The sequence below is a fragment of the Canis aureus genome, chromosome 10 (assembly GCF_053574225.1).
Source record: "Canis aureus isolate CA01 chromosome 10, VMU_Caureus_v.1.0, whole genome shotgun sequence".
Classification (NCBI taxonomy): domain Eukaryota; kingdom Metazoa; phylum Chordata; class Mammalia; order Carnivora; family Canidae; genus Canis; species Canis aureus.
Window position 1 is genome coordinate 29,149,507 of NC_135620.1, and position 23,127 is coordinate 29,172,633.

The 23,127-nt window shown below is 40.2% G+C and overlaps 1 long non-coding RNA gene across 5 annotated transcripts; it reads left to right on the top strand.

Annotated features, from left to right (window-relative positions):
* The first annotated feature begins 866 nt into the window (after positions 1–866).
* On the top strand, positions 867–21,400 carry LOC144322192 (uncharacterized). Of its 5 annotated transcripts, none has more exons than XR_013387742.1 (5): positions 867–1,185; positions 4,825–4,925; positions 6,856–6,987; positions 7,073–7,180; positions 13,105–15,322. It is a non-coding gene; the product is annotated as an uncharacterized LOC144322192 (long non-coding RNA). The 5 variants fall into 5 exon arrangements; XR_013387740.1 differs by lacking the exons at positions 867–1,185; positions 13,105–15,322 and adding exons at positions 1,195–1,646; positions 15,330–21,400; XR_013387741.1 differs by lacking the exon at positions 867–1,185 and adding an exon at positions 1,653–1,868.
* The last annotated feature ends 1,727 nt before the right edge of the window (positions 21,401–23,127 follow it).

The window sequence follows — 23,127 nt, forward strand, 5'->3', positions numbered from 1 at the left end:
CTCGATCCTGGGTCTCCAGGACCACGCCCCGGGCTGTAGGCGGCGCTAAACCGCCGGGCCACCCCAGCTGCCCTGATTACTATGTTTAAATTAGTAACTATCAATTAGCAGGAAATGGGACCGAGGAACGTTGAAACGCTCCGTATATATGCAATCAGCAAAATTCAGACCGGGGGAAACTCCTAGTATCGAAGGACCTAGGTCAGTCAACAAAAAATTGTAAGGAAGAGGACGCTTTCAATGTTGCAGATGCCTTTTATCAGATTAGTTTCCCTTCTATTTTAATTATTTCTTCTACATTTTTTGAGACGGCATCTCAAAATCTCCATCAACCCATTAAATATCTTGAATTCTGATGTTAAAACAACCTAACTTGTTTATAATGTATTGTTCTTTCTATACGATGGTTTCAGTTAATATTCTGCTTAAAGGTTTTTATGTCTACCAAGACCGGCTTAAAACTTCCCACCACTTTGGGGTCTCTGTCAGGTTCTTAGGGTTTCTCTAGGCCTCAGGAAACGTTGAAGCGCTCCCTGTGTCTGTCCCCCATCCCCATTTTGGAAGCATCTGATTAAGACGGCAAAGTTATCCTAGTAATATGTTTGGCTTAACTTCCCAAGGAAATCAGGGTAGCCTGGAGCCTTCTTCGTGGTAAGACTTCGTACTACCCTTTTAATTAGTTTTTAAACGATTTCGGTTTCCTATTTCCCTGCACACGAGCACACAAGCACCTGCCGAGCACTCCTCCACTCCGGAAGCAGGCCGGAGGAGGGATCCGCACTGCAGGGCTGAGAAAACGCGCACAAGATACGTCACTTCCGGCCACGAAGACGCGAGTAAACACGCAGGACGCAGCCAGACAAGATACGTCACTTCCGGCCACGAAGAAGCGAGTAAACACGCAGGACGCCGCCAGGGCCTTGGAATACCCTTCCTGCAGAAGCCGCGTTCTGACGTCGCCACGCGGCAGAGTCCCCAGAGGACCGCAGCAAAGCCTGTGGCGTGGTGGGACTCGTGCCGACACACCTTTGGGCGTAGTGCGTCAGTGCAGGCTGCTGCAAGGTGCCTTTGCACCTGTGCCTCCTCCCTGCTCCAACACATCCGCCCCGTGTTAGGAAGAGGGCGTTCCCATTTTAGGGAGCAAGAAGATACTGGAGCACGGCGCCAGTTTGGGCGCCGCTAAAGGTACTAGAGTCAGACCGGGGTCGTGAAACCTGTGGGAGACTCACGTGACTTGCAAAGTACCACCACTACCTCCCACTGGTGCGTCAGCCCGCGGCGAGGGCCCGTGACCGACCGCAGGCTCAGCTGTCACGTGACCGCCGCGCCGGGCGCAACCTCGGAGACCGCCGGCCTCTAGGGGGCGTGTGCGTTTACCGCCTCTCTGCGCTCCCGGCCGCCTTGGCGCCTCGGCCGTTGGCGCATGCGCAGCAGAGTCCGGAAACGCCCGCTTTCTTGGGCTCTGGAGGACAACGTGATCCGCGAGCCGGCGGCCGAGGGGAGTTTTGCGGTCATCCCCGTCTCCCGCTCCGAGGGTCTCAGGAAGGGTGCGAGCGGCAGGGCTGTGTCGCCGGGGTTCGGGTCCCGGGTCCCGGGTCCGGTGTTCTCTCCGGAGCTGGGGCTGGAGTGGAGAGCGCGAGCTGCAGGTGCGCGGTGGGGCTGTGTCGTGGTCCTCCCTTCCCGGCGCGCGCTCACACCGAGGACAACCGCAGCCAGTGTGAATACAAGTGGCCTGGTTCTTACATTCGTACCTACTGAGTTCAAGAGATACCTTACGTGTAGTGCATGGTTTCCGTGCTCCCTGCTTGGCGCTACGACTCCCCCGCCGCTGCCATCTCTAGACACATCTTCCAGCCTCATGATACTCGGTTTGATGGGACAGGACATCTTTGCCTCTCTTCAGCTTCACTGTTGAAACGTGCTTCAAAAATCTCAAAAATATTTTCTTCTAGTTATTAGTTTTACTGTTAATCGAACATATTTTTTCCCCTTGTACTACCTTGGCATTCCCAACTAAACTATTCAAACCTGATTCTGGGGCAGCCCGGGGCGTGATCCTGGAGACTCGGATCGAGTCCCACGTCGGGCTCCCTGCATGGAGCCTGCTTCTCCCTCTGCCTGTGTCTCTGCCTCTCCTTCTCTCTCTGTGTCTCTATAAATAAATCTTAAAAAAAAACAAAACAAAACATGATTCTTACAAGAATGAGAATGTATATGTTTTTAAAGTAATTGCACCAAAGGTGGGGCTCACACCGAGGACCCTGAGATCAGGAGTCACATGCTCTACCGACTGAGCCAGACAGGCGCCCCAAGAACAGGAGTATATTAGGGACAGGAGGACCATTTCACATTGAAATTGTTTCCACTCCTGATATGCAACAGCAAAATTCCTGTTTGAGCAAAATCCAGATGAGGCTGTTTGGTCGTTTCAAAAGTCACGAAAAGTAATACTTTTAAAGAGAAGCTTAAAAATAAATCGCTGCCTGTTTGTCTTTACCTGAAGTTTAACTTTTAGAAAACACTTTTACTAACTAGTCTATCACATTGTGGAATGTATTTCTACTGAATGGATGAATGGCTCCTTTTTGTGAGATTTAAATATCAAATAGGTGATTTATCTGACAGGTACAGATATTGGTATCCCTGTGCAAATGCTGTGATAGGTCTGCAATTGACACGAAGGTTTTTTCACTCTGAACCATGAAATAGGGGCACTTTGGCGACTCGGTTAAGCTACTGTTGTTCTCAACTCAGGTCTTGACTTCAGGTTGGTAAGTTCAGGCCTCATCTTCAGGTCCACGCTGAGTGTGGAGCCTGCTTAAAAAAGACAAAACAAAACAAAATTCCATGAAATAAAGCATTTAATGGACTTTGTCACATCAGGAGTTGTAAACAGATCTGCTTTTCCTTCATAGTTAAGCAAACTTAATTCTGAGGAATTGCTTTAAAAACTTCTACTAACAGAGTTTTAGTGATTTTTAAAAATCCCATCAATCTTTTTAAAATATTTTATTTATTTATTTATTTATCCATGAGAGACACAGGCAGAGGGAGAAGCAGTCTCCCTGTGGGGAGCTCGATGAGGGACTCCTCCCAGGACCCCGAGATCATGAACTGAGCTGAAGGCAGAAGTCAACCACTGAGCCACCCAGGCGTCCCAGATTTTATTTATTTCTTAAAGTAATGTCTACACCCAACATAGGGCTCAAACTTAAAACCTTAAGATCAAGAGTCTCATGCTGTACTGAGTGAGCCAGTCAGCTGCCCCTCAAAGTCCAATCTGTGTCAGTAGTCACATAATTAAAAAAAAAAAAAGATGTAGGGACACCTGGGTGGCTCAGTGGTTGAGCATCTGCTTTTGGCTCAGGATGTGATCCTGGAGTCCTGGGATGGAGCCCCTCATTGAGCTCCCCACAGGGAGGCTGCTCCTCCCTCTGCCTATGTCTCTGCTTCTCTCTCTGTGTGTCTCTCATAAATAAATAAATAAAATCCTTTTTAAAAATAAGAAAAATAAATTTTAAAAATTAAAAAATTAAGATGTAGGAAAATATATAGTGAAAAATCTGTTTTACATCCTTGCAGCCTATTTGCTCAATTTCTAGTGAAACCCATCCCAAAGACAACTAGTTGATAGTTTATGCATAGCCAAGGAAATTCAAATATACTTTTTTTTTTTTTACACAGTGGCCTAATACATAATGTTCTTTTTTTTTTTTTTTTAAAGATTTTATTTATTTATTCATGAGAATACACAGAGAGGAGAGAGAAAGAGAGAGGGGGGCAGAGACACAGTCAGAGGGAGAAGCAGGCTCCATGCAGGGAGCCCGACGTGGGACTCGATCCAGGGTCTCCAGGATCAGGCCCTGGGCTGAAGGCGGCGCTAAACCGCTGAGCCACCAGGGCTGCCCACACATAATGTTCTTCATCCTGCTTTTTTCATTTAAAAAAATTTTGAGACCCATAAGAGTATACAATGTTATCACTTTTTGTATAGCTGGACAGAGTCCATGGTATGGATATACTATGTAGTTTTTGTTTTGTTTTTGCCAGTGCCCTAATGATGGACATTTGGGATCTTTCCAGTCTTTTGTCCATATGAACAATGTTGTGATGAAAAAAGTTGTTTTGCAATTATGCAAATTTATGACAAAATATAAATTCCTAGAAGACCATTTCTGTGTCAAAAGTTATATTCATTTGAAATTTTGATAGATAAATGCCAAACTGCCTCCTGTGAAGATTGTGCTACTTTAATTTCCACTAGCAATGTATATATATTTCCCCATAGTCTCATCAACAACATATTAGCATACTTATTTCCTTTGATGATGTGTTAAGATTGTCATTGTATCACATAACAGTTTTAATTTTCATTTGCTTGGAAAATGAGCATCTTAAGAGCCATTTATATTCTCTTTTCTGGGAACTCAGTGCAAACCCTGTCTCATTTTTCTATTCATTTGTTTTAATAGTTTTTGACATACATTCTAGGGTTGCCTGGGTGGCTCAGTTGGTTAAGCATCTGCCTTTGGCTCAGGTCATGATCTCAGGGTCCTGGGACCGAGCCCCATGTCGGGCTCTCTGCTCAGCAGGGCATCTGCTTTTCCCTCTACCAAGTTTAATTTATTTGCTGCAATGGGGCTTATTTCAGTCTGAGCTTGCATCAGCTGTGGAAAAAGGGAGGTGTATTTGGCAAAAGAAAACAAATGAGACAGAGAAAAAAATACTTTAGTGGGTTCTAAAAATTCTAAAAGAACTGTAAAGCTATAAGGGGAAAGAAAGGAATCCAGTACTTTGACTTTATTTTGTTTTTTTTTTCCCTAGATTAAGATAAATTTATAGGAAAATGGAAAAGCAGAAATTCTGATGTTTTGCTTTTGATTTTGCCAAGTTAAGTCAATTCCAGGAGTCCTCTTTTCAGAAAGGTAAGAAATTTATCTCAAAACGAATACATTATACCATATGCATTCTCATTTAGACTGCTGAAAAGCATCTCTAAAAAGCCAACTAAAAGAAGAATGCTTACCTGCCTAGTATTTAATTCAACTGAAAATGAATACCAGAAAGTCTCTTTTTAATCAAATAAAAATAATTTAAAAATTGAGGACTTTTGAAAGCAGTGATATTATAAGCAGTCTAAAAATAAAGGTCCTATAATAACCAAGTGGTTAATTTAACTACATAGCTTGATACTTTATCAGTTAGAAATCTCAAGAAGAGTTACGTCTGGGCAGCTCAGTCTGTTAAGTGTCTGATTTAAGATTCTCTCTCCTTCCCCCTCTGACCTTCCCCCTGCTTGTACATGCATGTGCTCTCTTTCTCTCCCTCTAAAAAGAAAAAGAAAAAGAAAAAGAAAAAAGAAACCTCAAGAAGAAAAAAAAACTTGGAAATTTACAAGGTGATGTAGGGACCACTTGGAACCCCAGGGTCAGTATGAAGATTAGTTTAAACTTAAGACATTTGAGAATCAATAGGTGTAGAAAGAAGCCTTCTGAGAGTTTCCCTTATCTGACTAAAGCAGAAACTTCTGGGAAGTGGGGCTGCCAGAATTTCCCTATTCAGTGAGAGTCTGTCCCCAGTAGAGAAACCAAGAGTAAACCTACCATAAATCCCTTTCCCAGAGGAGATTCATGGCCATGAAAAGGAAGGAAAGACCACTCCACCAGCATAAACATTATTACAAATGTTCTTTTCAGATTGTTTTTTTAAAAAACTGATTTGTTTTTCCTGAGTAAATCTATTTATTGTTCCCATAGAAACCATTTTTCCCTACTAAATTAGGTGTATAAGCCTCCGACTAACTGTTTCAATGAGCTAGGTTCTTTTGTAAATACCATATGTATATAAGTAAATCATTTTTCCTGTTAATGGCTTTTTATTAGACCCCAGTTATGGAACTTAAAAGATAAAAAGTTTTCCTCCCCAACAGTAGTCAAAGAGACAGCAGTTTTTTCAGTGAGAAAAAGAAAATGGATGGTGGTGGTGGGGAGCCTCGTTTTCCAAAATGAGAAAATCCAAATGGATAATAAACATTAAAAGGCTTTCAATTTTATAAATATCCAGAAAATGCAAATTTAAATCACCTCTCTGGTTGACAAATGTTAAGAATCTGACAATAATCAATGTTGGCAAGAATGATGAACAACAGGAACACTGAGAGAGAGAGAATGTAAATCAATGCAACAACTCTATAAATAGTTTGACATTTTCTAAAAAATTGAAGATACAGATACTCTATGACCAGCACTTTCACTCCCAGCTCTACACTAATCCTTGCTACTCAAGAATGGACTGTAGACCAAAACCCCCAGTATTTCCTAGCAGTTTCTTAGAAATCGACATTTCTGGGCCTTACTACTGACCTTATGAATGAAACTCTGTACCTGTGCCCCATGGATAGGAGTGTTCCTGATAGCCCCAAACAAATAGTGCCTTTATCTATGAACATAAGAAAGTATACTACATTCATACAACAGAAAAGGAACAAATTACAGTTAAATCCAACGTCGATAAATATCACAATGTTGAGAGAAAGTAATAAAACAGAAAATGCATGGGGTTTGAGTCTACATACATAATCTTCAGTTACATTTAGAAGCAAAATGCACTGTTTCAGTATGCACATTAATGTAATGATACTAAAAGTGGGGATAAGTAAAGCAAGAAAGTGATTCCTAAGAAAATAAGGGTGGAATTTATCTCCAAAGGAGAGAGATAGTTGTGTGCTACAGAATATATGGTATATATATGGTATATATGTTGTATAGTGTCTAAAGGGTTTCTATTTAAAAAAAAAATTAAATGGTATATAATGTTCTGTACAGTTTTCAGTATATGTGTTTTATTTCACATTAGATAAATAAATGCTGAAGACTTATTTCCAACCAATACATGGATGGCTGCCAATGAGAAAAGCAAGCAGCAGAAAGTATCAGCAAAGTAACTTGGCACTGGATAAACCAGAAAGAGAAAAACCAAGATCTCTTAGTATGTGTTTTATTCAAAATAAGATCTGTTTTTGTTTTGTTTTTTGTTTTTCCACCTGGGTAAGGCTATCTTTATTTTTCATCAGGGAAGTTTGGGCACACAGACCTGAAGAGCAGATGTGCTTTAGTAGGACAGGTAGAGGGAAGCAGCAGAATGTGAGGAGGCTGCAGACCATGCCAAGGTGGAGGAGGAGGTAGGGATGGTGGATGCTGCGGAGGAGTGGGGGTTTGGGGGTAGCAGAAGGTGGTGGTGGTAGATGGACACACACACAGGACACAGCACTTAGGGACTAAAGAGTAGGGCATACCCCAGAAGTCCAGCTTGTCCCTCTTCCTTCTTCCCTTCGTCCTGCCCCCTGTCTACCCCTTTGCCTTTGACCCCAGACTCAGACAGGAGAAGCAGTTCAAAAACACTTTTTTGAGTCAAACATAAAGGGAAAGGGTGGCCCATGTTGGAACAATCAAAGGAATATCCCAAAAATTGAGTTAAGGAAGATTTGGCCACTAGGGTATCTACATAGGAAGTTAGGCAAGGTGAAGAATACCCAGGAAGAAAACAATCAACATCACTTATGCTTCCTGTAGCATTCACACCTAGTTCTGACGTTCATGCAGTGGCCTGGAGGCCTCTTATTATCATGGCCTTGAGGGAGGTTGGTGAATATATTATTTTATTCTGGAGAAAGTTCCTTTCTATGTAAAACAGAATATGCAAGATAAATAAAGCTCAAATTGTTGAAAATAAACCTCACTTGAAAGAAAAATCCCAGAAATTCCTAAGAATGTGTCCAAATGTTAATAGAAGATAACAGGAGCTAAGAAATCCTTGGATTCATGGTCACTTCAGAATATGCTTTGGAATACAACTCACTATTAAGAAGGCTGGGCTTAGGGCAGCCCAGGTGGCTCAGCGGTTTAGCACCGCCTTCAGTCCAGAGTGTGATCCTGGAGACCCAGGATTGAGTCCCCTGCATGGATCCTGCTTCTCTCTCTCTGCCTCTCTCTGTGTGTCTCTCATGAATTAATAAACAAAATCTTAAAAAAAAAAAAAAAAGAAGGCTGGGCTTAAAATTATAACCAGGACTTTAAGAAAGTAGGCAAGAGCAGAGGACAATAAATTTAAGATGGACTTTGAGAAAGAAGTGATGAAGAAATCTGGAAAATGTTACAAATCTGGGAAGATAAAACATAAGAAATCACTACAATTTATAGAACCATTCCAGCTGCCGTAGCAAAATACCACCGATTAGCTAATGTAAAAAACAACAGAAATTTATTTCTCACAGTTCTAGAGATTGGGAAATCCAAGGTCAAGGTGCTAAAATGCACCCTCATGACCTAAGCACTTCCCAAAGTGCTGCCCTGCCTCCTAATACCATCACATCAGGCATTAGGATTTCAACATAGGAACTTTTAGGGGAAACGCAAACATTCAGACCACAGCATCAGTGAAACAAAAGTTATTAAAGAGACCATCAAATGTGAGCTCTTCAAATGCAGGGAGTCGGGCGGGGTGTGGGAGAGATTGAGGCTTTGGAAAATAGAGCAGTTTCTACAGAGAGTAGAGAATTGGGATGAGCCAGTCACATTAGGCTGAGTAAAACCTTAAATGTATGGAGGAGATCTCCAAAAGAAAAGAACAAATCTGTTGATTACAAAGAGAATGGCAAAGAGAGTTGGAACAGTTATCTTGAGGAAGTGAATTCTGAAAGCTGAGGACAAAAGTAATGGAAAAACTTAATGCATACACTGAAATAGGCAGTAGAGAATCAGGACCCAAGCTCTGGAAAACAGGAGGACAGAAATGCTTCACTAGGCAAGATAAGTAAAGTGGTATCAGCCACTCACAAATCATAGATGGTAGATATAAGTTGGAAGATCACAGAAGGAAGTTGGAAGAGTAATCCTGTTCATTGCAATTATTTGAAGCTTACCTAGAAACAAACTCTAATGCAGAGAATTAAGAAACAAAAACAAATTTTATGTGATAGGTTGAGTAGCATATCTCCCAAATGTATTTCCATTATTTGGAAATAGGGTCTTTGCAGATGCAGTCAGGTTAAAATGAGGTTATGGTGGATTAGGACAACTGGTGTCCCTCTTACAAGAGGGAAATTTGTACAGAGACATACACAGAGAGAATATGTGGTCATGTGAAGACAGGTAGAGTTTGGATTGATGCTGTTATATGCCAAGAATGCCAAAATTTGCCAGCAACCACCAGAAGCTAGAAGAGGCAAGGAAGGATTCTTCCCTAGAGCCTCCAGAGGTGGTGTGGCTTTACCACTCCCTCGATTTTGGACTTCTAGCCTCCAGACCTGTGAAAATAAATTTCTGTTGTTTTAAGCCAGCCAGCTTGTAGTAATTAACTACAAAGCCCCAGGAAACTAATGCACCCTAGAATCAGATAGCAGATTTTGAACAGAATGAGAAAGGCCAGGAACAGTTAGTTGAAGAAGATGTAAAACAGTGTAAGTAGAGAATTCAACATCTGGAATACAGATACAAAGCAAGAAGTTATAGAAAGAGAATATTGCCATTCTGTAACACAAAGTGCACTATAATTCAATCCTTGTCTATTACATTCAAAGAACTGTTGCTGAAGAGAAGAAAAACATCTTACTAAGTAATCAAGTTACCAGAATTGACATCTCCCACATTGTGCAATCAAGAGGCAGTTACACACAGTTCAGTTCATGATCCTGCCATCATCTGTGTCATGTTGCACCTTTTAGTTAATCTTTGTAAAACACAAATTCCTTATCTAAAAAAATGGTAAAAGGTGTTAATTACCTAATGTGGTACAGGCTTTGTAAAGCACCCATCATACAGCAGGCACTCAAATTAGCTCACTTCCTTTTTCCTTACCCCAATGTAAGATGATAAAATGCTACTTGATAAGACTTCACTGGTGCTGTGCTTCCAAAATGTACATGCCAGAAAGTGTATTTTACTCTGACATTTACGTTCCTGTCTTATTTCCCTCATGAGACTGTGGCAGTCTGAAGGGTAGAGGGGTGAACTTATCCAAATATATTTTCTAATTTCCCACTCTTAGTGACACACCAAAACATGGACCAAACTGGGCACTGTAAACACTTGACTTGTTGAAGGCATAAATGAAAGAAAAAAATAGACATTTTTTTTTAAAGAAAAAGAACAAGCTGATAAAACCTACTGTTGTAATGAACAATATACTGAGGTTTTTAGAATTGATTCAGAACGATTCCTTTCTCCCCCTGCTCCGCTCTACTCCATCACCACAAAGATGAAATCAATTTGTATTTATTCTTTAAACAGTAAAGTATAATGGAGGGACAGGCTCACAGGTTAGGTTTTAAATTTTTTTTTCTTTAAGATTTTTATTTATTTGGGAGAGAGAAAGCACAAGGGAGAGGGGAAGGACGGACAGAGCGGGACAGGACAAGCAGACTCCCCGCTGAGCAGGGAGCCTAATGAGGGCTCCATCCCAGGACCCTGGGATCATGATCTGAGCTGAAGGCAGATGTTTAACTAACTGAGCCATTCAGGTGTCCCATTTCTGTTTTTTTGTTTTGTTTGTTTGTTTTTTTTAATTAAAATCTTTTCAGAAGTCTCTATAGATGCTTAATTTTTTCGGTTAGTAACTGCTATCTTGATGGAAGCAGGTGGGAGGGCTCATGGGGAAGCAGGATCCTGAGTAAGAAAGGATTTTAGGGAAGACTTGGCTTAAATTTTGTCAGGAGGGGGGCTAGGAAAATGGGTCATTTTACCCAATGATGTTTTCTAAAAGCTGCCATCCAGCGTTCATTTCTGAGAATATTTCCTGACATACTACTCTGGTTCTCTATCCCTTTTTTTGCCTTTCTTTTTTTATTTTTTTATTTTTATTTTTATTTTTATTTTTTTTAAAGATTTTATTTATTGACTCATAGACACAGAGAGAAAGAGGCAGAGACACAGGCAGAGGGAAAAGCAGGCTCCATGCAGAGAGCCCGACGTGGGACTCGATCCCGGGTCCCCAGGACCACACCCCAGGCTGCAGGCGGCGCCAAACCGCCGCGCCACCAGGGCTGCCCGCCTTTCTTTTTTTAAATTCAATTAGTCAATTTAAATAAATTCAATTAGTACATCATTAGTTTCACATGTTACCAAGGATTTTTATTGATGTTTTATAGTTATGCATCAAATTCTAAGACAATTTGGTTACCAAAAGGAACACAGTTTTAGAAAGAAAAATATGTTTTTCAATTGTTTTCATCACATGCATATAGTACTGCCAAAACAGGACTTTGGAATAATAACCGTGGAATAATATTTCTGAAGGAAATGATTTAATACTGAACTGATGTAATAGCAGTTGAAAAAAGGTAACTCAGGTTATCCTATCCATCCTTACTGTTAGTAAATGTTACCTACAGTTTTTATTGGAGAGAGGGTGAGAAGAACCATTTATTGTATATTAGCAGTGTGTCAAACTCTACAAACATTATCTCATAATAAGTCTTAAAACAATCTCTTGAGTTAAGTATTCTTTTTTCCCTCATCTTAACTGAGGTATAATTTTTTTTAAATCTTTTATTTTTTAAGATTTTATTTATTTATTCATGATAGTCACAGAGAGAGAGAGAGAGAGGCAGAGACACAGGCAGAGGGAGAAGCAGGCTCCATGCAGGGAGCCCGATGTGGGATTCGATCCCGGGTCTCCAGGATCACGCCCTGGGCCAAAGGCAGGTGCCAAACCGCTGCGCCACCCAGGGATCCCTTAACTGAGGTATAATTGACAAAGCAAATTTGAGTTCAATAGTCCTAACACAATTTTTACATGGGAGAAATTGAGGTGAAGTAACTGGCCTTTTATCAAAGAACAGCTTGACTGAAGAACCATTATCCATCATACAGTCAGTGCTTATACCACAAATGCCTGGCAGACCTTTTGAAATTCAGGAGAAGGCTTACAAACCCCTTTTACTGCTTTCATAAACTGTTCAAATGCCTAAGCAACTCTAGAAACCACTACAGTAAAAGGAACCTCTAAACTCCCACATTGGTCTGCAGGATTATTCCCTTGAAACCAATTGTACTTTTGAGACCTGAACCAAAATCTACAAAATTCTAAGTTAAAAACACTAGGGTGGTTTTATACTTGAATTTTACTAAAATTCATAAAAATATATGAAATTTTAAAAATTAGACTTTAATTGTAATACATTCAACTAAAACCCCATGTTTTACATTGCATTTACTTAAGCCTTTAGCTGTTCCATATTACTTCAGGAATGCAAATTCTTGCATGGAATCAACCAAATGTACTATGTCTCCAGATCTCAATTTTGCCTTGTGTATAAACTGGATTAATCACAGTAGAGAAAACACAAGAACATACAGTTGTTTCTTTTTTTTTTTTTAATTAAAGCAAAAAGAGGCACCTAGATGGCTCAGTCAGTTAAGTGTCATGATTCCAGGGTCCTGGGATCCATCCCGAGTCCCACGTTGAGGGGAGACTGCTTCTCCCTCTCCTCTGCCATTCCCTCCTGCTTGTGTGCATTCTCTCTCTCTCTCTCTCTTTCTCTCTCTGTTAAATAAATTTAAAAAATTTTAAAGCAAAAAGTTAATTTTTAAAAATTAAAACAAAATATTAAATTTCCTAGATCTATTACCTAACGTATTTAATCAGCTTTTGAAATTTGACAGGAATAAATATTTTAGAGAACCAGTATGATTCCTCAATTAATCATTTAGCAAAGAAAAGGTAACTTGTTGATTTGATATCTATCTTTCTAAAACCTGACCTGCTTTTTTTAGGTAAGATTATTTTTCTTGGGGCTCCTGAATGGCTCAGTTGGTGGGCGTCTGCCTTTGGCTCAGGTCATGATCCCAGGGTCCTAGAATCCAGCCCTGTGTTGGGCTCCGTGCTCCGTGGGAAGCCTGCTTCTCCTCCCTTTACTGCTCCTCCTGTTTGTGGTCCCTCTCTGTCAAATAACTAAAATTAAAAAAATGATTATTTTTCTTGAATCCCTAAAACAATTCTACAAAGTTTGTAATTATTGTGTGAATTTCAGGCAAACTACTATTGCAAATAACCCCAAATTTTAGGATGCTCAGCACAATAAATTTTTGTTTGTTCTTCACGTCACAGCCTAACATGGATTGGTGGGGGCTATGCTCCATGCATTCATTTAAGGAATGAGGCTCCTCTGTCAGGTACTCCACCACCTCTAAGGCAGGTAAAACTCTTTTTTCTTTTTTATTTTTTTTTAAGATTTTATTTATTTGTTCACGAGAGACAGAGAGAGAGATAGAGGCAGAGAAAGAAGCAGGCTCCATGCAGGGAGCCCAACATGGGACTTGATCCCCGGTCTCCAGGATCACACCCTGGGCTGAAGGCGGCGCTAAACTGCTGAGCTACCAGGGCCGCCCAGGTAAAATTCTTTAAATCCCAGTTTTCCCCCTTTAGGAGTCTGGTATCGGAGCCAAGCTTTTTATCTATTCCTTGCCTGTGGCTTGTTCTTACCAACTCAGACTTAAATTTCTCTTCTTGAGCCTAAGATGTGTTTTTGTAAAGTTGACTCTAATATAATTTAATTCAGGGGCACCTGGGTGGCTCAGTTTGTTAAGTGTTCATCTCTTGGTTTTGACTCCCAGATGTGGGATTGAGCCCTGCATCAGGCTCTGTGCTCATGCTAAGTCCGCTTCAGATTCTTTCTCCCTCTTCCTCTTCCTCTCCCTGTGCCCCTTGCCCTGCTCATGTGCATGCATTCTCTCTCTCAAATAAATGAGTGAATAGATAAATAAAATCTTTAAAATAATTTAATTCGTAGGATATTAAGTATCAGACGTAGTCATTCACACTGGTGAGTTATCTTTTTGGCTAAATAAATCCATAAATACATTCAGGCAAAATATTCAGAAATGAATTCTTCATGTTTCATACATTTTTATGAATTGAAGCTTCATGATGTTACTTTTGAAAATTTAAAATGTATATAGACATATCTGTATATATGTATCTTAATTGATTGACAAGTTGGTAGTTGTTTTTCGGACCTTAAGTATAAGTGCATACACACATTTATTTTTATTTTTTATTTTATTATTTTTATTATTTATGCAAGAGTGAGAGAGCACAAGCAGGGGGAGCGGCAGAGGGAGAGGGAGAAACAGGTTCCCCAGTGAGCAGGGAGCCTGATGTAGGGCTCCATCCCAGGTCCCTAGGATCATCATCTGAGCCAAAGGCAGACACTTAGCCAACCGAGTCATCCAGGCATCTCACATATTTATTTTTAATTTAAGAAACTATAACATTTGTAGCATTATAAGCTCCTTATTTTTAAAATTATTTATTTTTATTCATGTTTTTTTTTTTTAAAGACTGTATTTATTCATGAGAGACACAGAGAGAGACAGAGAGAGAGAGAGGCAGAGACATAGGCAGAGGGAGAAGCAGGCTCCATGCAGGGAGCCCGATGTGGGACTTGATTACGAAAGAAACTCCGGGATCACGCCCTGAGCCAAAGGCAGATGCTCAACAGTTGAGCCACTCAGGTGTCCCAGTTTTTTAATTTTTTAAATTTATTTTTTATAAGCTCTCTTCAGAGAGGAAAAGTATTTTATCTGCAAAACAGAGACTACATGTTAAAACAGAGTTGCTTTCATTAGTACATATTCAAATTGTACTATTTACTTAATAGCTCCTGCTACCCTAAGGCTCTATTTCAAATGCAAACAAATTCTGTATCCCTTGGCCTTTAATTTACACTTCCTTTGAATAGTGTGAAATTACCTTATTGTTTTATATTTCCAGTTACTGAAAAGTTAGATTTGGGGCAGTAAAGTGTTAAATTCATCAAAACACATCTGGGGAGCAGTCTTAGGTCCACTTGACATGGAAAGATGGCTTCCATTGGAGTACAAATCTTTTTTTAGGGAGTAGCCAGGTACTCTGAATGCATCCTTTCTGTGGTATGCCCTCCTAATGGCTATGGGCTGTTGGTGATATTGCATGAGACAATTTGGTAGAAGATTCCTGCACCACATAGTTCCTGGCATCCCCAGAAGAAAATCTGGAAGCTTGAATCAGTACAGGGTAGTTTTAAGTTAACAGCAGCATAAGAGGTTGCTGAGGTTTATTTGGGCATTCATTTTTCCAAAGCCATGTTTTTACCATGGTTACATTTTTACTACATGGTCCATTGGATGTGGCTGGCCTGTACTTGGTGATTATCATAGGAACCCAGTAAGGCAGTATTAACTCTTAGACCTCAGCGAGTCCTGCACTTTAGTGTCCCCCACATATCACAAACACTAAACTGCTAAGACCTACAGGAGAGGGGGGAAGAGTTCTTTTCTTTCTGTCCATCTTAGGTTCTCTGGCTGGAACCGTGTGAATTAGACTGATGAAAGACAGACTAACAAGACAAAAAAAGCAAGTTTATTAATATGAGAATTGCGTATATATGTGGTAGTACTCAGAGGTAAGCAACTCAAAGGAATGTTTAGAATTTGGTCTTATATAGCATCTTTTTAAAATTTTATTTTATTTTATTTTAATAATCTCTACATTCAATGTGGGGCTCAAACTCATGACCCTGAGATGAGGAGTTGCATGCTCTTCTGCCTGAAACAGCCAGGCGTCCCATGGCTTCTATAGCATTTTAACAAAAGAACAATAAATGTTTAGAGAAGTGATAAGACAAAGGAAAGGTCTTTGAGTTTCTAGGAGGGAATTGTGGGAAAGCAAATAAATGGGGGAACATAAAATTAGTAAAATTTGCTATGGAGATTCCTTTGGTGCAGTCTCTGGGCTGGTAAGGGTCTAGAGTTGTCTCTGGTAGTTAACTTCTTTTTGGTGGATAGAAGAGGGGGAACATCTTTATGAGTTTATTTCCTGCTTTTAGGCAAAAAGGGGGAGGGAAGAAAGCTTTTTTTTTAGGGGATCCCTGGGTGGCTCAGTGGTTTAGTGCCTGCCTTCAGCCCATGGCGTGATCCTGGAGTCCCTGGATCGAGTCCCACGTTGGGCTCCCTGCATGGAGCCTGCTTCTCCCTCTGCCTGTGTCTCTGCCTCTCTCTCTGTGTCTCTCATGAATAAATAAATAAAATTAAAAAAAAAAAAAAGCTTTTTTTATACTTCAGTTGCCTTCAGCTCAAAATAATTCTGATGCCAAAATGGTATATTTTGGGGTGGTATATTCTGCTACCCTGCAGGTCTCAGGTAGATAAACACTTCACGACATCTCTTGTTCTGTGTCCTCAAAAGAAAATGTGACTGCATCCAGGGGTGTCTGGGTGACTCGGTCACTTAAACAACCAACTCTTGATTTCGGCTCAGATCATAATCTCAGGGTCATGAGAGCTAGCCCTGCCTCTGGCTCTGTGCTCAATGGGAAGTCTGTTTGAGAGTCTTTCCCTCTGCTCCTTCCCTCTGCCCCTGCTCGCTTGTGTGCTTGCTCACTCTCTCACTCTAAAATAAATAAATAAATCTTAGAGAAAAAAAAGAAAGAAAACGTGACTACATCCAGATGCTCTGCTGGCTCCCCAGTTGTACATGGCCAACATCAGAGATGGATACCGCTGCAGGGAGTAGAGAGTTTTTGAGTAGCAGAAGCACTTAAGTGGGATATCATAACAAGTTACATTTTTTTGCCAAATCTTTTCAGATAGCATGAATGCAAACCATTCTTACATCACACTTATCGTTTCCTAGTAGTGTGGAGCATCAGCTTCTTGCTTCTCTTCATATTTCAACAAGTGGTTCCAGAATTTTTTAAAAAGATTTTATTTATTTATTCATGAGAGACACAGAGCAAGAGAGAAGCAGAGGGAGAAGGAGGCTCCCCACAGGAAGCCCCATGCAGGACTTGATCCTGGATCCTGGGATCACACCCTGAGCCGAAGGCAGACACTCAACTGTTGAGCCACCCAGGCATCACCAAGCGGTTCCAGAATTACTCATGAATTAGTTTAGCACAGTATTTGCAACAGCTGTGAAAACATTTATTCATATTAGCTATAAAGTCCTACAGATGTATACCAAATTCCAATATACATGAAATATGCTGTTAATATTGTCAACTGGATGAAAAAAAAATTGGCAACTAGGTGGACACTGAATGCTAAAATCATGTTAAGTTTATCTATCTATCTATCTATCTATCTATCTATGTTAGAGAGAGAGTACGTGCAAGCAGGGGGATGTAGAGAGAATCTGAAGCAGACTCCATGCTGAGCAGCTTAAACTGAGCTGAAACCAAAAGTAAGATGCTCAACTGACTGAATCACCCAGGCATCCTGTTAATTTTATTTTTTATAACAATATTTAATCAGATTTAATTTTACCAAAAATAAGATTGTTCAGCTTTAAATAATTTGGCTTAAAATCTTTACATTCTTTAATTATAACATTTTGCCTTTTGATTTTAGAAGATAATTCTGAATACTTTAGAAGAAAAATAACTTCAAAACATGTGAAAGTAACTTTATATTTATTACTCATTGCTGTTCTTACACTCATGTCATCCTATCTCCTAAGTAGAGTTAGAACCCTGATATTGAAAAAAAAAAAAGAAAATAAGAAAGAGGGCAGCCCCGGTGGCTCAGCGGTTTAGTGCCGCCTTCAGCCCAGGGCCTGATCCTGTAGACCTGGGATACAGTCCCATGTCAGGCTCCCTGGATGGAGCCTGCTTCTGTCTCTGCCTGTGTCTCTGCCTCTCTCTCAATCTCTGTCTCTCATGAATAAATAAATAAAATCTTAAAAAAAATCTTAACTCTTTAAAAAAAATAAAATAAGAAAGAACCCTGATATTGTACACCTTATTAGAAATATTCCCCATTGTGTGCTAGTGTAGGAAAAATTCAGTTTTGTGAGTTTGTAAATCATTATTTTTGCCTTTTATCCAGGAAAATCATGTTCCCTTTATCTTCAGTCTGCCCTTCAAAACTAAGGAAACATATGGGTGTAGAGACTACAGAGGTTTTCAAAAAAGCTGAAATGAGAGTTTTGTAGCATTGAAATGGAGTCTTTTCACCAAAGTATAACTTGAAATAGGAAGTAGTAATTAGACTCTGCCCAGATCTGTTGACTAACTTTTTTTTTTTTTTTTTTTTAAGATTTTATGTATTTAGGGGATCCCTGGGTGGCGCAGTGGTTTGGTGCCTGCCTTTGGCCCAGGGCGCGATCCTGGAGACCCAGAATCGAATCCCACGTCGGGCTCCCTGTGCATGGAGCCTGCTTCTCCCTCTGCCTATGTCTCTGCCTCTCTCTCTCTCTCTCTCTGTGACTATCATAAAAAAAAAAAAAAAGATTTTATGTATTTATTCATGAGAGACACAGAGAGACAGAGGCAGAGACACAGGCGGAGGGAGAATCCCACAGGGACTGGCAGTTGAGACATTGTCAGGCAATTACGAAAATTCATTTTACTTTTTTTTTTTTTTAAGATTTTATTTATTTATTCATGAGAGACAGGCAGAGGGAGAAGCAGGCTCCATACAGGGAGACCCGATCCTGGGTCTCCAGGATCAGGCCCTGGACTGAAGGTGGTGCTAAACCGCTGAGCCACCTGGGCTGCCCGTACCCATCCTTCTTGGCATGTAGTGCTGGTGGAGGGTCTGGAACCAGGCAGCCAGGAGGTGCTGAGACCACTGGAACACAGATGTTTCCTCTTGTGTTTGCTGTGATATGCCCATTGTCACCTTGAGTGAGTGTGGACACTGACAGCCCACCTATGCCTGTTGGGTTTTCAGTCCCTAAGCTTGCAAGTCTCTGAAGAACCAGAGTTGGCAGCCCTGTCCAGTGGAGTATTGGTGCATGCAGATATCACTGGATGCCAGACTAAGCCCTGTCCCACACCCCAATGGGATCCTCTTTTTCTGAAACCACCATTCCCAGAGAGTGAGTTCCTCCAGGATATTTCCCAGACCTTGTGGCCGGCTTTTCCACTTTTCTCTTCTGGGTTAATATTTCACAGTGCCTGCAGCCAAAATATCTCACTACCAGGAGGACCTTCATCAGCAACTACTCTATAACTCTTATTCATTTGTGGAAATCCATGGGCCTTTTTCCACCTCACCTTTCTAGTAGGCTATTTCTCAGGCAAAAGACAGCACATGCCTCGTACCTATAAAAATGGATCACCCCTTTGGCCCTGAAGATGACATATGTATTAATTGACTCCATCTTTCTTAGACCTAAGCCCTTGAGCTCAGATTGTTCTTTCCTCAAGATCCTTGATTACCAACCCATAATAAATCTAGAGGAACTAATCCACCTTTCCTTTTCCAAGGTAGAAGTTTCTTGGCATTCTTTCCTAAAGCTACTTTGTTAAAACACATTTCAAAATAAGGTATACATTTTCCTTTGGTATTTAGGTCTAGCAATTTTATCAAACACTATTTTTCTCTTTGAGCTGCCCTGGCATTATGCATTTCTGAACCAAACAATCCATATTTGATTTTTATATCACAAGAATGGGTTTGGAATTAGCTACAATGGAAGACCACCTCAAAGCCTATCCTGTTTGAACTCTCCTGCTTGGACCTCAGCTGCTGCAGCAAGGAAGCCTAAATAAGGCTGAGTCTAGGAGCTCTGAAGCCTATGGACAACAGCTCTAGCTGAGCTTCCGGTTGGCATCTGCCAACAGCTTTGAGCTTTGGGAGTAAGATTGTTTGGAACTTCTTTCTTCTGCACCTCACCAAATGGAGTTCTTTTCAAGATATAGTCCATGAGTGAGGTTTGGAACTTTTTAAAAAAGATTTTATTGGGGATCCCTGGGTGGCTCAGTGGTTTGGCACCTGCCTTCAGCCCAGGGCATGATCCTGTAGTCCTGGGATCAAGTCCTGAGTCAGGCTCCTTGCATGGAGCCTGCTTCCCCCTCTGCCTCTCTCTCTCTCTCTCCCCCTCTCTCTGTCTCTCATGAATAAATGAATAAAATTTTTTTAAAAAAGATTTTATTCATTTATTTGAGTGTGTGTGTGTGAGAAAGAGAGAGAGAGAGAGAGAGTACAAGCAGTGTGAAGGGCAGAGAGAGAAGCAGACTTCCTGCTGAGTAGGAAGCCTGATGCAGGGCTCAATCCTGAGACTCTAGGGTCATGACCTGAGCCAAAGGCAGACACTCAAACAACTGAGCCACCCAGGTGCCCTCATGAGTGAGGTTTGGAAAAAACAGCTATTAGTTGATAATGTTGCAGTAGGATGGGGATAGAATGGCAAGGGCTGGTAGGGAAGAATGCCAGTGGGATCCCCAAGCAGTAGGCATTCCAGACAGCAAGAAGGATGAGTGTTCCAAGAGCGGGCAGGCTTTTGGGGAGCAAAGAAGATATTGTGATGAAGTGACAATAAACCTGAGTATTAAGCTGGGAAGAAATAAGGACAGGTGGCTAGATCCAAAGACTAAACAGAGATGTCTTGTAGCAGAAGGAACACCTGTCACCTGTTATAGGTGATTGGTTTAGAAAGGCTTTTGCCTTATCTAGATACTTGAAGAGCCATTAAGGGGACAAAGAAAAGAAAGCTTACTGACACTATTACTAAATCATACTTAAATTTAAAAACATAAGCTTTTTCATTCTTATATTTAAAAGTGCACATTTCAAAAGCTTACATTGTTCACCAGTCTCATTGTCTCATGGGTAATGGGCCTAATAAATAATCCTAAATTTCTCCAGTCAGAATTGTTGGCTTCTGTTTCTTTAAGTATACAGCTTAATATTTCATCACTTGGAAATCACAAAAAAGAACACGTGGAAGTTCACAATTGAAGTAGCAGTTTTTAGAGGATAATTTAGGTCATGCTCAAATAGAGCTCTGCAAATTTCTTATTGCACTTTTTCTCATCTGAGAAAAAAACTAGTTACATAAACATGAAACAAACCCGAAATCTTGAGTTTCATAGAGCTTCATTGACCCAAATAAATGCATTTAATTTATTATTCATATCATTTAATGTAGTAATATGTTTTGAGTTATACAAAACAGTCTTCTGAATATCTACAGTGTAGCAGTTATTTCTAATCATTTACTCCTGGAAATTCACAGGGATGAGCAAACATTTTGCATGCTGTAGGATTTTTAAAAACCATCTTGGCAAAACTAAAATAAAACCAAGTGAGGTAATCATTTCACGGTATAAACATATGTCAAATTACTGTTCTGCACCTCAGATGAATACAGATTTCTATGTTGATTATATCTCAATAAGAAAAAATAAATGAGGGCTTTGGAGTATAGTTGGTAAACACTGTAAAGATCCTGGAACTAGGGACGCCTGGGTGGCTCAGAGGTTGAGCATCTGCCTTTGGCTCAGGGCATGATCCCAGGTCCTGGGATCCAGTCCCACATCAGGCTCCCTGCATGGAGCCTGCTTCTCCCTCTGCCTGTGTCTCTGTCTTTCTGTGTGTCTCTCATGAATAAATAAATAAAATCTTTTCTAAAAAAAAAAGAGATCCTGGAACTAAAAATCATATAATTTTCCTAGCCAAGTGTTTAGTCTGTCTTGGCATAACTACCATGAAATACTCTGATATTAACATCAGTAAATCATATTCCAAGAATATAGTGGCTAATGGTAAATGGAACTGGAAGTTCATCACAGGCAGAGATTTTTACCAAATCAATTAAAGAGTGCCAGTTTGGGATGCCTGGGTGGCTCAGCGGTTGAGCGTCTGCCTTCTGCCCAGGGCGTGATCCTGGAGTCCAGGGATCGAGTCCCGCATTGAGCTCCCTGTATGGAGCCTCCTTCTCCCTCTGCCTGTGTCTCTGCCTCTCTTGTGTCTCTCATGAAAGAATAAATAAATAAAATCTTAAAAAAAAAAGAGTGTCAAAGTTCTGTTTTTCTAGAAACATCAAAAACTATCATAATGTGTTGTGGTTCAGGACAGTGGTTCCTGAAAATGTTTAGAAGTTAAATTCCCTGGTTCTTTAATGTAATTGTATGTAGAATATTGTGGAGTTACTGAAGAGAATCTTCTCACATCAAAAGCAGATTTTCCCCAAATCTACCTTAGTTCCTTAAGGACCCTGACATCCTAACTAAAAGCAGGGAGAAAGCAGTGCCTGGGTGGCTCAGTTGGTTAAACATATGACTCTTGATTTCAGCTCAGGTCATGATCTCAGGAACATGGATTCAACCCCTACATCAGGCTCCATGCTCAGCAGTCTACTTGAGATTCTCTCTCTTCCTCTCCCACTGCCCCTTCCCTACTCATGCTTTCTCTCTTAATTGAAATAATGAAATAAAATCTTTAAACAAAAAGCAAAAGAGAAAATGTACAGGGTCATTTCTTCTCCAGAGATTAAAATATATCAACTGAAGGCAGAATATGAGAATTTATTACTCTTCTGTAATATTTGTGTGCTAAGACATCTATCAGAGTTAGCTAACAAGCTGTCATTTAATGATGCAGAATACTTTTCCATGTCAGCTGGGATTAACATTCACAGTTGTAAACTGTGTTGTAAAGGAGGAGCAGAGACTGTGGTCATAGGCATAGTGCAGTGTAACTGTTACAACTCCTTTGGAAACAATAGAAAACCCAACACAATCTGGCTTAAGAAAAATAATTTATTGGTTCACATAATGCAAAATTATTTTTAACAAGAAATAGTTTTTAAAAATAAATGATTATTGTTTCAATGTTTATTTTCCAGAGTCCAGTGGACTTCAAAACATTAAAACCTGACTCTGTAATTTGCTATATTATTAGTATTATGCGTAACTGAGAAACTTTTTTTTTTTAATGGCCAAAGAGTCATATGCTCTACCAACTGAGTCAATCAGGTGCCCCAAAAGTTTTTTGTTTTTGAGAAACTCCTTTTTTACAAGTAGTAGTGTCTCTGAGGTAATTTCAGAGGTAATTCATCTACATAATAGGCTTCAAAATGATCACACCTACCCTGCAAATATAGTTCATTATCAGAACTAAATGAATTATTCTATCTGGCAATAATATTGTTAATTTTAATTACAATTCAAATTTAATGGTAATTCTACTTCAGGGACATATTACAGTTGTCTGGATCATAATTTAGTTAATTTCCTAATTGGCCTACTTAAATAGTCAAGACTGTGAAACAAGTACAGTATATAACATGTTATATTTCATATAGTGTTGAAAATGCTCCCATTTTTAAAAAACGTTGTGTTTGATGTGCATAACAGTTCAAGGA